General features: G+C 41.8%; 1 protein-coding gene across 1 annotated transcript in view; it reads right to left on the reverse strand.

The window, feature by feature from the left end:
* The window catches only part of LOC126323429 (uncharacterized transmembrane protein DDB_G0289901-like), a 437,992-nt gene that overhangs the window by 201,378 nt on the left and 222,515 nt on the right, over positions 1-14,099 (reverse strand). Inside the window, exon 3 of the mRNA XM_049994681.1 lies at positions 13,361-13,477. The gene's annotated coding sequence lies outside the window, so the exon portion shown is untranslated. The remainder of the gene's footprint in view (positions 1-13,360; positions 13,478-14,099) is intronic.

Genomic DNA, 14,099 nt, shown 5'->3' on the forward strand with positions numbered 1-14,099 from the left:
TGCATTGAGAAACTTTCATGTAGTAGTCTTCTACGGACACGGGTAGACAAATGAAAAACAAATACAAAAATAAAAACAATAATCAAATTTCGAACACGGGGCATAAAAGTGAGGATCCGGGGCACTGCCTATTGCCCTGCAGCAGCAGTTGATGTTTTACGCTCTAAAAGGCGCATGTAATACCTCGAAATGTTTTGACTGTCGGTTTCTCGGAAACGGTCAACTATCTACGGATAAGCCGAGGCGCGAGGTCGCTTATTTTGAACCATCTTCCACTGACCGAAGTTTTTGGGAAATCAGGTTATGGCACTTGCCGTGTTCTCCACACAGCCACAGAATCAGAGCTCGGTTCTGGTGGGAAGGGGGAGTGGAGGGGGAAGCGGAATTGTACAGTTTTCCACTCCCCCTCTAAATATACAGTATTTTGCCGTTTTCCGCGAACACCAACACCTCAACCCATGTATCTGCGTCTGAGCTTTATGCAATGATACACATGTTGAGGCAGCACTAATGACATCCGAACCACTGACAGACGGAATATTGATACCTATCTATAGTTGCTATGTACTCACTCAAAATAATAAGTTTTGATACAACCCGTGGTGCCTTGGTTGGCTGCTCAGCTGCGTTAGTCTTTTTGTGAAAGAACGTAATTAACCCAAGAACTACATTTTTTTTCTTTTTCGGTGTACATTGCAGACCGTTTCGAAAAGTTTCTTTCCATTCTCAACCTTAACTGGAAGATGTAAACTTTCTCGGCCGGAAATACCATACTTAATAAAATATTCCGGGTTATTATTCAGTCATCAGATGAACTTCTGTTTGAGACCAAACGTTTCGTTCTAATCTGTGGAGGATGCCTTCAAGGGCGGATAGTAGTTTTTTCGGAGGTTCGCTGCTTACTGAAGTAAAATTCTGTTTCCACGTGCGCCCTCACAGAGGCGTGATGTCGGATATTTTTTTCAAAACTCGTGCGCAATTGCCCATTAGCGGTCGACCGTGACCGACAACGGTAAATTGCACTCGAGTTTTCAACTCGTTACAGCATCTTACTATGACGTTGTGCCAAAGTTGCGTGATAGTCTTATTAATATTTTAACTGCGAAAAATTATTAGTTTAATTGTGTATCGTGATATGTCACTGGAACTTATTTTAGACACTGGGTTTTATGTTATCCATGCTTAATTTGTAACGAAAGGAAAGTACGGCTAAAAACTTTTTTTCGTGCAAAAAATTTTACCTTTTGTTCCTAAGGTAGCAATATTTTATTTTTCGCGCACTATTCAGAATGGAAAAGCATTTTTCAAAACGGCTCGGAAAACACAAAATCTGGTTGTTTGGATGACTCTTCTTCTCTTCAAAATGCAAAGTATAAAGGTGAAAGAGATATTTTGGTTTCAGCAACCGTCGACTACGAGGCAGTTAGAAACAAAAACTAGAATAGAACAAGACTGGGGAAAGGAATAGGCTGAGTTGTTGGCGGGTCAGGGATTTGAACGCTGCACCCCCTGAATGGGAGTTGAATGGCTGTAAACATACGACGAGACGGTGTGGCAAACGAGTCGGGAAACCTACCAACGGTCTGCTAGAGGCAAGAGGTCTATCAGCGTCGCAATCATATATTCGCTGCGTTGCATGAGTGATAGTAAACTATAATAATAGCAAATTATTACTCTGCACTGCAAAATTAGAGGTCGCAAACTTTACAAACGCCACAGGCTGGCTGGAAATGGCCTGAGTGATGCAGATCAACTTATCTGGCCGCTGAAATAGTCCCACAGTTAAAGTCACGCAGAATAAGCAAGCGAAACTTGAAATGCTATTTTGCAGTGAAGATTTCCCCTTCACTACTGTGCCGTCAGCTGTGCCCGAGCGGTTCTAGGCGCTTCACTCCGGAACCACGTGGTTGCTACTGTCGCAGGTTCGAATGGATGCGTGTGATGTCCTTAGGTTAGTTAGGTTTAAGTGGTTCCAAGTCTATGGGACTGATGAAAAATGGTTCAAATGGCTCTGAGCACTATGGGACTTAACATCTTAGGTCATCAGTCCCCTAGAACTTAGAACTACTTAAACGTAACTAACCTAAGGACATCACACACAACCATGCCCGAGACAGGATTCGAACCTGCGACTGTAGCAGTCCCGCAGTTCCGGACTGCAGCGCCTAGAACCGCACGGCCACCGCGGCCGGCTGGGACTGATGACCTCAAATGTTAAGTCTCATACTGCTTAGAGCCATTTTTGAACCTTCACTATTGTTTAGGCCTACTGTAAGCAAGAAGTAACAAGAGATTTGTTTGTTTGTCTCTTCTGCTTCTCTGGGTTTTTAATTAATTTAATGAAATCATTTATCTTTGCACTTACCTGTCTTTGAAATGTGTTGCTAACAACACTGCGAAAGAGTACATGAAATCTCATTGGTTTACAACGAATATGCTTGTAGGAGTTCCAGTCCCATACAAAGGAGGCACACATTGCACTCTTAAGCAAAATACAACAATACACAGGTTCTCTAAATGTCCAGCATGCACTTTGGAGGTGAAGCATGAGACTCTTTGACATGGGACTTCCTCACATTATTGGCAAAATGAGTACATCCTTGATGGCCATTGCCAAATTTTCCATGTACCTGATATCGCACAAGAGTGAAGAAAAATGTACACTTTATGTGACTCTATGAAATTTATGTTGCGTGATCAGGTTGTACGGATGACCACAGCGTTGCATGTCGATCGCTACTGGAGTCTCGTTGTAGCCAACAGTGTGAAAGTACAGTTTTCAGTGTGGGGATATGTCATTTTGGTTTATTAAACGCTGCTGACGAAGTAGCTCACATGTTAGATACAAGTCTAATACTCTAGGACAGGGGTTCCGAACAAAATTTTCTCGAGGACCCCCTCATCGAGCATGATTGGTACTGTGTCATGTCACAGTACCAAGTACCTAAAAAGGCCAAATTAAGAGCTTTTTATATGTTTTCTATTTTTGGTACTTTGAAAAAATTGACATATTCATTATTGAAATATATTGAGCTTAAAACTTTTTCAATTTAGCCATCATTGTTATTGTTAAATTTTTGATTTTTGCTCAAAATCTTTGTCTTCAAAACTGGGTGTTTAGTATAACAGATTCCTTAAAAAAATAACAATTGGGTATCATACGAAATATATTTTATATATTTTTTATTCTAATAGCATCTTGCGGCCCCCTCTGGCATAGCTCGCGGAACCCTGGGGGTCGGCGGACCACATGTTGGGAACCACTGCTCTGGTTCCGACAAATAATCTATTTTCGTAGCGAAAAGTGGTATAGAGGACATTTTCTTTTCTTCCACACTATTCGTTTCCTTCTAGAGGATAAGAGTCTTTGATTTCTCACCTTCTAAGTAATGGTTTCCTTTTGCTGGATAAGCAAAAATGATCTTAATTTCATGTTATCATTTTCAAGATTCATTGGATGTCGCATTAGAGTAAATTCTAGCGCAAAACTGAATTCTACTTCAGCGCTATCTTCGTTGCAAGACTTTTCTTTTTTGTTGTAGCTGCTTAATTACGGGGCATAATCGGTTACAGACAAATCTACAGGCTGTTATTAGGTCTTTTGTTGTAGCAGCGTTGCATCTTTTTTTTTGGAGTGCTGCAAAATTGTTCAACGTTCACATCTCAGGCCAAGAGGCAACAACTTGATTTCCAGTTCCACAGAAATCGGGTTTCTTAAACTAACTACACAAAGAACCAGTTGTCTCGGGATGGTTTGTTGTTTTACTTCAGAGAGCAATCTGTAAAATGGTTGCTAAATTATTCGTACGAAAATCAAAACATTTCCTCACCTGTGGATTACATTACCGTCCTGTGGTAGAACTGTAGAGTATACCAAAACAATCGACACTCGAGAAAATAATCAACTTGTTGCTTTGGACAGACAATTTTAACACACGATGGAACATGATACCTGGCAATCACATGGATCCCCTTCGCACCTTCAAACGATATTTCTCATTTGTACCAATATTATTTCCGCCACTAAATACTTATAGCGTGCCGTGTCCTTCGTTTCGAAGAACCTACTACTGCTAGAACAGTACTGCAGACTGGAGAAGATAAGCTGAGCCCGTGTGCTCAATGTCTGCTGCTGCAGTCTTTCTCTCGACAAGATCCTAATGAAGGTGGTCGCTATGGTCTTCCTTTAATCCATTGTGTAACATTTACAATATGTGTGACTGGACCGCCGGCCGCTGTGGCCGAGCGATTCTAGGCGCTTCAGTCTGGAACCGCACTGCTGCTGGGGTCACAGGTTCGAATCCTGTCTCGGGCATGGATGTGTATGATGTCAATATGTTCAAATGTGTGTTAAATCTTATGGGACTTAACTACTAAGGTCATCAGTCCCTAAGCTTACACACTACTTAACCTAAATTATCCTGACGACAAACACACACACCCATGCCTGAGGGAGGACTCCCTTCTCCGGGACCAGCCGCACAGTCCATGACTGCAGCGCTTCAGACCGCTCGGCTACTCCCGCGTGGCGTCTGATGTCCTTAGGTTAGTTAGGCTTACTGCGCTGGTCTATGCGTTGATAAAGTTGGCACTGAAAGTAAGAGAGAATAATAAATCCTGACCTGGTAGAATATGAAACATAAGGGGTTTGCGGAACTTAAACGTTCTATACCATGGATAGACTTTGATCGTGAGTGTCGTATGAGCTCAATCTGCAGAACATTATTGATACATTTAGCGTGTAATCCAGAACATTGGTGCACAATATGGTGATCAGTATTGAGAGCCAATGTCTATCACTCCCTTGTCAACAAACAAGAAGAGATGAAAACGTTTTCTGCCACCGGGAAATTAACCTACAACTTCCCGGCCATGTTGCACTAGCGCACCGTGCTTAGTGGCTTCGGCGGGAGGGGACCTGTATCGCAACACGTGAACGCGGAAACGACGATGTGCCAAAGGGCATTCGATTAGTGTCAGCATCTGACATCAGAATACCATCATAAGAGCTCTTCGTTTCTTGTGACTGAAGAAAACGTCGTTTTTTGCAGCAGCCGCATTACAGAATCGTCTGATATTGTAATTGGTTTTTCGTGTCGCAGGATCCAACGGTGTCAAAAAACAACATGCGGCGGACTTAGGGTACGGCTTTCCCGAAAAGAAAAAGAATGCGCGATCTTGGATTTGTGTGGTAGGGTGGCCAGGGCAGTGACCTGGAACCTGTTTGCAACTAATGAACAGTCTGCCAGCTCGCCGCCATTCGTCACCGTAATCTCACCTCACGATGCATTGCGCCCTCTGACGCCACACAGCGTGCTATGGTGGAAATTAAGTCCGTGGCGAGTGTCTTGTATCTCTGTCACAGTTTGTATTTCGCTGTATGGTGTCAACACCTGTAGAGCCTGTTTGCAGTAACATCACTTTTATTTCTCCGACCATTAAGGAGTAACGCTTTGGCAAGGATAGATATTCTCTGAGAGTAAACACGATTCTACTGCGACTGGAATGACGTTCTGAAGAGTCAAACGTTGTGGACGTAACAAGCCTCTAAAGACTTAGAGGATATTTTATGTACACAACTAATTGCACCAGCAACAACATACGTCAAGGAAGACACTCTTATGTACAGTCTATTAGAATAAGACACTAGCCCTTTCTAAATTAAGAACTAATTCTCAACGAACAATCAGTTTACTCTTCAATAAATTCGAAACAATTATATCATATCAACTTCACTTGTTAATAAGCATTTTGTTCGTTTAGTCTCTCTAGTATGTGAATCCTGTCTATTTGTTCAAGGGCAGAGGACTTTTATTATCCTTCCGTGTGTCTATAAATGTTTACACATTAATGTCTCTGACAATTGTTTTTTACTTTGTATGTATTGTTTTGCCATATTATATTAAGTTCGAGCACTTGATCTTCCTTTTTCTTTTCCTTTTTACAAGCATATGATGCTTAGCAAATTGAAAATATACGTGTTGTATTTGACTTAATGTACACTACAACATTAACACTGAAATCACAACGTATTACCTTATTTACAGATACTATTTGAATACACGATAAACCCATCGTTACGTAAGCGAATCATAAACAGATTTGTTAACAATATAAATACCGCAAACTGCAACGAGTCACTTTTTTACTCCATGGGCGAATATTAACAAAAAGTGACTGGCTACAGTTTTCAGTGTTTATGTTGAACAAACAGCAATGGATTCATAAAATGTCCGTAAGGGATATGGTTAGTAAGATTTGTTGCTTGCGTAATTTAAAATTGGTTCATTTACCGATTTTTTATTCATCTCACGGCATCGAACTACTAATCTCAATATAAAGAGATTAATACGTAATAGCTGATAGCTGTCTGACTGCAGGACACAAGGGTGATTAGTGTCCTGTCGATGTTGTGGTCATTCAGGACGCAGCTCCGGTGCGACAAGAATAAAGAAGGAAATCAGCCGTGCCCTTACCAGATGAACCATCAGCACTCTCCCGAACATATTCAGGAACTTCATGAAAATTCTAAACCTGGATGGTCGAGAGCATTTTGACTTTCGCTCCCCTTCATGCTAATCTAATGTTAAACCACTGTGCCGTCTCTTCCGGTAATAGCCGTCAGCAAGAACATTTTTCACTCAGTTATCAAGTTTCTTAGCAGAATAAATTGAAAGCTAACGAGTGGCTGTTTTGTGTTTAAAAGTGAAAAGCCTGAAGTTTCATTCATCATTCATGTAGGGAGACAGTGTTGACAAACATTTCTTAAGGCATTTTATGAGGTTTCAGTCGCATAACGTATTTTTGTGGTTCGAAAGAGAACTTATGGTTCAAAAATAACTCCTAATCACAATTACACTGTCCAGTTTATTTACAGAAATGCACTAAAGTGTTGTTAATATACTTTTTGAATCTTGCTCCATAGCTGTCCACAATCTGTTGCACGCATCCACTGCAATGTAAAAGATTCTTAGAGAAAGGTAATTTACGCACAGCATTGTAATTCCTGATCGTAGCGAGTCCGAACGTCAAAATACCCTGGGATGGCTCGGTACCAGTGTACAGCCTGGATGCAGTTTAAGGAGGTTTTCCCAGGTCAGGTGAATGTGGGATTGGACCCCCACTGCCTCAAACGTAAGCTATCCTTCGGACGTTCTCCTCAGCAGTAGGCTGCAAATGACACACTTTCAAAACTCACACCGGATACAGTCTTCGCTTTCATCAAAGCATGCATAGAAAATGGAAAAGTTTATTTTTCAAAAGATACTGCTCCCTTCCTACGAACACACACACACATATTGCGTCAAAATTCGATAGATGTAACAGATTGTTTCCTGGCTGTTACTCCATCTGCAGCTAAAACCAGGGATAAGACTAATGGCACTTCACCAGGCAGAACAACGCTTTTAGTGTCTCTTGCCAACAAGCCATTCAGAGTCGAACCCACACCCATCAGCTCGTGGTTACATCTTTCTGCTAGCAGGAGAAGCTACAGCCCAATTCCTGATCGTATTAAAGGACCATCTGAATGTTTATCACAAGGCACATGAGATCAGTAAATTTATAAATGGGAGAATGACACAGGAGAGGGCTATATCTAATCAGCTGAGGACCCACAAGAAATTGTATGCACTTCCACAGAATGATTCGGATTTTCAATTTATTCACAACAAAAGCAAAAGAAAATAATATTGGCGGATTCCTAGTATTCCAAAATCCGCTTCGATGTGAAGCCTCCAGTAGGATAGTAAATAGTTGGAAGCAAACTATCTTGTTTCTTTGTTTATTTTCCGATTGCACCTCCTACACAGGGTTGTCTGATGTAATTCATTTCACCCTCTCACCCTGATTACAGTTGTTTAACAGCTATTTTGCTGAATGAAGAGTCCGCTCTTTGCCGTCATTACACACGCCATGTCATGAGACTTGCTTAATGTTGTACAGCTGACGTATCCAGCACAGAGTGGAATGGCTATTGTCATTTTCTGTCTTTAAATTTGGTTTTCGTGCAACTAAAAGCCTAGCACTACACCTGCTTGAAAGGTAGTTGTATGAAGCTTCTCTACTCCATATTCAGGCAAGACGTTTTTGTACCGTAAACGGACTCTTGAATTCCGTCGAAATAAATGGCTATCAGGAGGTCTGAGAATTTACTGCAAAAATATTTCCATTAGTGGTAGGCAACGTGTCATCTCAAACAGCTGCGTAACTTATGTTTGTGACTGGAGATAGCCTTTCATTCGACAGCCAGTAGGTGCTAAAGATTGTCATTCTGAGGCTGCACGTCTAGTGGAAAGTCTTGCACATCATCGTTCATCCTGTCTCACTATTGATACCATACGTTTACCATCATAAACTAAATGTCATGGAAACAAAATTTCATAGGACACCTGATGTCATTAGATTCAATCGTGTGTCAAATGAAGACATCAGGTCAGCGCCGATCTAGGATTAAATAAATGCGAGAAAAATCGTCTTTCAGATTTTGGGCATGTGCTGCTTGCTGAAGATGATACAACGGTGAACATAGGGCGCGCAAGGGATGTCTAAGGAAAGAAGCCCAAAGGTTAACCAAAAGAACGCTGGGCAGACACTACGCGCTAATGGTGTAAAACGTCATCCTGAGTTGGCACGGGACCTCATAAATTCTCGTAGCAAATACTGCCTCATGGCTAGAAAACGACAGAAAAAAGTAATGGGTACGAGGTTCTACAACACGACAGCAGCATCACAAGGGAATGAAACATGGTTATCTACTGTATCGACTAATAAAACGAGTCCTTTTTGGAAGACCGATCATGAGTGAAAGCAGATACTGGTATGAGTCTCTCTCTGATTAAAGAAAGCAGCGGGTTATGCGACTTCTTTCATTCCTTTACACTTCTCCTGCACTTTAATGGCTTTCGACGGCTCTCTACATGAGAACTGTAGTAGCACAATACTGACAAATGTTTGATGTAAAACGTTTCGCAAGAAACCGTAAAATGTGCGAACCATTGAGGGGACTGCGCCCTGTTATGTCCTGCATCTAAATTTATACTCTGCATGTGATTGTAAGGTGCAAGGCAGGGGTTACTTACGTATTATTGTATCATATATTACTGTTTCTGTATTAATGACTGGTTGTACGTTCCTGTGATAGCTGTTACGCGCCTGGTATTTACTATTCTTATGACAGTAGGCCGAGTCAGTGAATGTCAACAAAACATCGGACACAAACACTATAAACTGCAGCATACTATTTGTTGACCGACAACTGTTTTTCGTGGTGTATGAAGGGAAATATTATTATACACAAAATGACAGCTCCATTCTTATAAAATTTCAGGTATGATCACAGCCAGTTTCGGCACCTAGGCCGTTCTCAGATGGTCACCAATTAGTAATCCTGACCATATAAAACTTACAAGTATCCTCAGGATAACTAAATGTTGCTCACTTGTCAATGGCCTCGAGGCGCGAAACTAACTTTCACAATTAATGTCTTTTTATGGAATTGGAAGCTCGAGCCTAACTCAACAGCCACTGTTTTCTGTAACGGGCGTCTCTTCTGGAGAACATTTTCTTCGGCAAGGTCTTCGTTTTTCTTTTTCTTTTTTATCCTTTTTCTTTCGACACACCTGTACGCTGGGTAACGACCGTAGCCAAGTACGGCCGAGTGAGACTTGCGTGCGTCTCGGAATGATCAACTGCTCTTCTCTACACAATAATCTGGCGCGGCTGTCTCGCTTCGAATCCATCAGCAACAGCTTTCTTCACGAGACTTTGCGCTTGAAAATCAACAAACTGAGGGTTACTGACGAATGTGAGCCATCATTTAAATAATAATAAAAAAGTTTCGAGCGCTTCAGTTCCTGTCTATTTTCTATGCCATTATGGTGCATTATGTTGCTAGCATGAAGTGTAGAAGCATATGTGCTTTCCTGCCATTAAAACACACTGCATGGAGAACAGTTTACTTACTCAGATTGAGCCCTGTTTCTCCATACGAGAAAGTGAGTTTAATTTTAGGAGTGAAATGTGCGTGACATCTAGCTGATAACCTTTCAAATACACGCTAAAACAAAACAAAAAAGACCTGTAAGGATGTTGCGGCTGACAACCAAAAAGGTCCTGCTATGAAATCAAATGGTACTCGAGACCGTCACTCCTGATTGTCGGACCGTAGGGCGGGCGACAGTCAGGTTGGTACCTCACCACTGTCTGGGGCGTCTCCAGACCCGTCTTCCACCTGGAATCTCATTGACTGGAATAGAACTGGATTCAGTGATTCGTCCCGCTTCGAACTGAGCCCTGACGAACAGCGAAGACGTTTCTGGAAACATGGGTGGGTCCAACCTGGCTTTTGGTCGCCTTACGGTCAGACAGCCACCAGTGATTGTCCGGGGTGCCATTTGATTTCATAGCACGACCCCTATGGTTGTCATCAGCGGCACCCTCGCAGCACAGCGGTACGTTGACGATATTCTTTTACTGCCCTTCATGGCAAACCTCCCTGGGCTTACATTTCAGCAAAATAATGCCCTCCTGCTCACGGCAAGAGTTTCTACTGATTGTCTTCGTGCTTGCCAAACCATTTCTTGGCCAACAAGGTCACCGGATCTTTCCCCAGTTGAGTAATGGGGCATTTTGGACAGGGCCCTCTAACCAACTCGGGGTTTTGACGATCTAATGCGCCAACTGGAGATAATTTGGTACTATATCCCTCAGGAGGATACCCAATAACTCTATCAATCAGTGGCAAGCCGAATAACTGCTTGTGTGAGGGCCAAATGTGGACCTACGCGTTGTTGACTTCTCAATATATAGTGCTCTGCCTCTTGAATAAATCATCCAATTTCTCTGAAATCGTAATCATTTGTTTGTCGTACATGTACGACGGTCACTCCAAAAGAAATGCACACATTTTTTTTTAATCCGTCTTTTATTCTACATGTTTGAAAGTTTTACAGTGCGTAGATACATCCTGTAGGAACAATATTTTCATTTCTCCACATATTTTCCATCCCTCTCAACTGCCTTACGCCATCTTTTAACCAGACCCTGTATTCCCGCACGGTAAAATTCTGTACCAACCTGTTGGAGCCACTGTTTGGCAGCGTGCACAAGGGAGTCATCATCTTGAATTCTTGTTCCACGAACAGAGTCTTTCAGTTTCCCAAAAAGATGATAGTCACATGGAGCCAGGTCAGGACTGTAAGTGTTGTCCATCCGAGTTTTGTGATGGCTTCCATAGTTTTTTGACTGACATGTGGCAGTACATTGTGATGCAACAGCTAAACATCCTGCTTTTGCCGATGTGGTCGAACACGACTCAGTCGAGCTTGAAGTTTCTTCAGTGTCGTCACATATGCATCAGAATTTATGGTGGTTCCACTTGGCATGATGTCCACAGGCAAGAGTCCTTCGGAATCGAAGAACACCGTAGCCATAACGTTTCCAGCAGAAGGCGTGGTTTGAATTTTTTTTCTTGGGTGAATTTGCACGATGCCTCTCCATTGATTGCCTCCTCGTCTCTGATGAAAAATGATGGAGCCATGTTTCATCACCTGTCATAATTATTCCAAGAAATTTATCTCCACCGTTCTCGTACTGTTCCAAAAGTTCTCTCCATACCGTTTTTCTTGTTTCTTTGTGAGCCATCCTGGGAACCCACCTGGCACAAATCTTTTTTAACGCCCACACTTTCACTATTCTGCAAACACTTCCTCCCCCTACCCCCTCGTAGCGTGAGAATTCGTTCACTGTGATGCGTCTGTAAGCAGTCACAAATTCGTTAACTCTCTGCACATTATCTGGAGTGTGGGGTACGAGTCCTGCCGCTGCGAGGACAATCCTCAATGTTACCGTGCCCGCTTTCATCACGTAACCTGCTTGCCCACCGACTAACTGTACTGCGATCGAAAGCAGCATCTCCATACACCTTTATCAACCCCTTGTGGATGTTTCCCAGTGTCTCGTTTTCACAACACAGGAATTCAATGACAGCACGTGGCTTTTGAAGAAAGTCAACTGTAGCAGCCACCTTGAAGACATGCTGTGACGGCGCCACTCACAGGAACAGGTTGAACTAAGTTTCAAAATAAGAGGGAACGATGTATCTACACACTGTAAAACTTTCACGCATGCAGAATGAAAACCGTATTTTTACAAAAATAGTGTGCATTTCTTTTGGAGTGACCCTCGTACATCATATCTATCGATTCCCGCCCCATTCGAATAATTCATTCGTGGTGGGTCCTTTTTTGTCTTAGAGTGTAGTTACACGAGTTTTCGTGTTTAACTGTGTTGGTGTTCAGAGTAAGAGATAGTGTAGTTAGGAAGTTAATTTAATAGCAGAGATTGCTTAATTACCAAGTACTTTTCATTTTTAAGTTCTCAAAAGTAATTTCGCGATATATAGAGCATAAAGTTATGCTTTATTGTTTACTTAATAGAATGCAGAACCATATGAGCAACACGCTGTGTCACACGCTCATCAGATGTATATTGATGTGAATTAATACATCATGCTCTAGCGTTATTTATTTAATGATATAATTCTTTAATGAAGCAGTTTTCGCAAAGATCTTAATTAAAAGTATCTTCTTTGGTATAAAAACAACAGATATAAACAAATATACATTAATAGCTGAGCCTAATGAATCGTCAGGACGTTAAACGGTGAAATTCAGGGAGTATAATTAGCGTAACAGGTTGAGAGGGCTAATTATCAAGCGGGAAACGTGTTCCTTCAGTTCTTGTTTTCCTAATCTGCTTGCCCCTTGGAGATTTATATCACGTAACTGTAATTAACATAAAGCAGTTCATCATATTTCATTGATGTTTTAGGCTACAGTTTTTTATTCATAGACTTTCACACGGCTATACTAGTGCTCGGCTTCCACAGAATGTTTCCTAAAGTAAGATACTAGAAAACTGGTTCATTTAAAAGCGTTGTAACCATTTGTTATTTGTCACGAAACCTCTAGCCTGTAAAAGAAAGAAAGAAAAGCAGGTAGTCATCCTGGGAACCCACCTGGCACAAACCTTTTTTAACGCCCACAGTTTCAGTATTCTGCAAACACTTCCTCCCCCTATCCCCTCGTAGCGTGATAATTCGTTCACTGTGATGCATCTGTAAGCAGTCACAAATTCGTTAACTCTCTGCACATTATCTGGAGTGAGGGGTACAAGTCCTGCCGCTGTGAGGACAATCCTCAATGTTCCTCCGTTGAGAGTTTAGTTCGAAATCCTTACCATCTACGTGTCGGAAGATTCGTGGGACAATAAGTTTCTTGGGTTACACATCGTTAAAATGATTCAGGCAAAATCGTCTTGTCCCGCTAGACACCCAGTGTTGCGTACATTCGGTACTCACCTTGGGCACTGGATTTCACAATCTGTCTTCCCCCGCACCACTTTCGGGACTTGAACAGCGTTTCCACGTGGTCTGGCGCGCGTCCGCTTGTTTTCCCGCTTATTGAGTGTGCAGTCCCTGCAAAGGAAACGGACACTACTGTAGACACGCAATTATTCGTACACGACTGTAACAAACTGAGATATGATAGTTAACAACATATTATTCATCTACCTAAACTTAAATAGTTTTTCCTTTTGCTTATTGTAGAATGTTTGCTGACCTGCTTATTAAAGGAAAAGTGCTTGTAATTTGGTGTAATGTCTACTGTCTCATTAGTCACATAATTCGGACACCAGAATGCTTGGAGTTTAACAGTAAAATAAACGCTCAAGAACGGTTTTATTGAGAACAGAAGGCACAGAGTAGCTTTTATGCAATGCATTCCGTTTTCTGTAATCTGGATGACCAACTCGCTTGCAGCCTTTTAATACTGAGAACGTTAAGCCATATAAGACAGGCGTTGTCCAGGTACTGACTGACACTTTTGAACAGCAGAAATTAGTTATGGAAAAATGAAACCGAGTTCTCAGCGATTTCCGTGGACGATCACAGCTCCTATATTACCTTGCATATAGGAATGTAAAGCAGATTAATTACAAGCTTAAATTTATTGTAAGAATCCTAAAGAACTAAATTTAGGCATGAAAGCTGTCGCTGACAAAACGCTCGTCTGGTCAATTACTAACCACTGTTAGTC

Source organism: Schistocerca gregaria, chromosome 2 (genome assembly GCF_023897955.1).
Source record: "Schistocerca gregaria isolate iqSchGreg1 chromosome 2, iqSchGreg1.2, whole genome shotgun sequence".
Lineage (NCBI taxonomy): Eukaryota > Metazoa > Arthropoda > Insecta > Orthoptera > Acrididae > Schistocerca > Schistocerca gregaria.